The sequence below is a fragment of the Pteropus vampyrus genome, unplaced genomic scaffold (genome assembly GCF_000151845.1).
Source record: "Pteropus vampyrus isolate Shadow unplaced genomic scaffold, Pvam_2.0 Scaffold56, whole genome shotgun sequence".
Lineage (NCBI taxonomy): Eukaryota > Metazoa > Chordata > Mammalia > Chiroptera > Pteropodidae > Pteropus > Pteropus vampyrus.
Window position 1 is genome coordinate 5,946,122 of NW_011888837.1, and position 2,438 is coordinate 5,948,559.

The window sequence follows — 2,438 nt, forward strand, 5'->3', positions numbered from 1 at the left end:
AGAGAGAGAGAGAGAGAGAGAGAAAGAACACGAGAGAGAGAGAGCGCTTGATCTTACCTCCTTTAAGTTTTGCCTCAATGTCTTTCTATTTAAAATTGGAAAGCTCCACCCCCTACCATACATTTCCTATTCTTCTTCCATGCTTTATTTTTCTTCTTGGCACTAACTACTATCTAACATACTCTATATTTTACTGATATTTCTTGTTTACCATCTCTTTTGTTCACTGTATATTCTCAGCACCTGTGATAGCACCTGACATACGGTTGGTACTCAATAAATATTTTTTGACTGACTGAATGGATGAGATGAGGCTACAGAGTTGGTAAGTTCAAGGTTATGGAGAGCCTTGTATATTGTACTATGAAGTTTGGAATTTTATTTTTAAGATGATAATATATGATGAAGATTTCAGGTGTATATGTAAAATGACCAGCTCTTTTTTTTAGAAAGATCTCTCTGTTTTTAAAAAGATAATGTAATATAATATTAGAAATGAAGGGACTAGTTCAGAGGCTGTGAAATTAATCCAGATGAGAGGTTGAGTACCTGAATCAGGGCATTGGTAGTATAGGTATCAAGAGGAAAGAGCAGGCTCAAAAAATATTTAGGGAATAAATCAGTAGGACTCAATAAAGTTATGAGAGTGAGAGAAAGGAAAAGGAGAGGTGCCTTTCATATTTATGGCTTGATTACTAGTTGGTTAATTGAACATCAATTGATATTGGGATGTAGGAGAATGAAAAAAATAATCCCATCTGAGAGTAAATGATGATTTTAGTTTGAGGCACACTGAGTTTGAAGTGTCCATGGAAAAGCCAGGTGGATATTTCAAAAAGTCATCTGGATATATAAATCTAAAACTCAGAGGATAAGACAAGTTTGGAGATGTAATGTGGGTATCATTAGCATATAGACAGTAGTGCAAACCTTTAGAATTAAAGAGATCATTCAAAAAGATTGTGTAAACAAAAGAGTAAAGACCAAGAATGGAATTTAGGGAACACGATCATTTAAGAGGAGGTGAACACTAGCTAAAGAACCTAGGAAGATTAAGAAGATATGGTCAAGAGGTAAGAGGTTAGACATGGTTAGAAAAGAGATCAGTTTTCATAGCCAGAAGAGTAGAGAGTTTCCAGGAGGAGTTTATAGCAACAGTTTTCATCACAAGTGAGGGAGTAAGTGGGAGAAGAATTTAATATGGTCCATTGGATTTGACAACATGTAGGCCACTAGGGACCACACTGAAGTTGGTGTCAGTGGAATAGCAGGAGTGGAAGCTGTATTGCAGAGGTCTGAGGAGTGGATGAAAAATGGGGAAGGCCAAGTAAAGGCTGCTCTTTCAGGGAGCTTCATAGAATGGAAGGAAAGAAATGGGACATTAGGTGGATACCAGTACATCTGTGAAGTTTCTTTGAACCTCCCATCTCCAACCATTGAACCTCATAAGTATGATATGGCACATTGTGTTTACCTTCTTACAGCCTTTGATCAGGATGCAAATGCCTGTTTATTTGTCTGCTTCTTCCTCCAGACTCTTAGCAATTTGAGAACAAGAACCTGTCTTCTTCACTATTGCAGCCCATCAAACAGCACAATGTGTGATATACAGAGGATGCTCAGTCAATACTTGTAGATTGACCAAACAAGAGAAGGGAGAGAGTTTTGTTTTATTTTTGATGTTAGCACGAGGGAGGCATGATCATCTTAGGAAAGAAAGGGGAATGACTTAGAAGAGAGAGAGAAGTTGAAAATATGGGGGGTAGGATAGGAAGGAAAGACAAAGAGACAGAATAAATGAATTAGAAGGAGTGGTTTTGGAGTAGAACAGAGTGTGTGGGATCTAGAACATGGGGCGGGGAGGACAATCTCATTCTCTAAAAGTGGAAAGAAAGAGCCATGGATGCATCCAGATATAGTTAAATTTGTGGGTAAGAAGAGGGACAGGATACTGAAGTAGTTCATACTTAATAAGCTTACTTTGTGAAGACTTTGAGTTTTGGTTGGGAGCTGGAGGAAAGTAGTGAATGTTAAGAGCTGTCACTGAGGGGAGAAGGGGGCCGACCAAAGTTAAGGTAAAGCATTTGCAGGTTGTGTTAAGGGCCCATGGTAGCAGGAGACCATCTACCTGTGGGGCTACCAAACTGCGTGATGGAATGATATTCTCAGCAATGCTACCAGCCAGGTATAAAAGAGAATAAGGCAAATTATGGACTAGATCCAGGATTGGAATTCTGCCATATTAATGGAGAAAAAGAATAGAGGTGCAGGAAGCGTTGGGCTAGTATGAGGCTAACATGAATAGGAAAATGAGGGCACCTGGGGATTGAAAGACTGCATGATAAAGAAGTGCTCAAGGATCTCTCTGAAGGATGTCAGGTGAGTGGGAATGAGAGTGAGAGAGAGCTAAAGGCTAGGAGGTTCAGATAGAGTGGGAA

General features: G+C 39.3%; 1 protein-coding gene and 1 pseudogene across 1 annotated transcript in view; both read left to right on the forward strand.

Annotated features, from left to right (window-relative positions):
- The window catches only part of FRAS1 (Fraser extracellular matrix complex subunit 1), a 421,815-nt gene that overhangs the window by 167,667 nt on the left and 251,710 nt on the right, over positions 1 to 2,438 (forward strand). The window lies entirely within an intron of this gene.
- The window catches only part of LOC111739986, a 6,352-nt pseudogene continuing 3,922 nt past the window's right edge, over positions 9 to 2,438 (forward strand).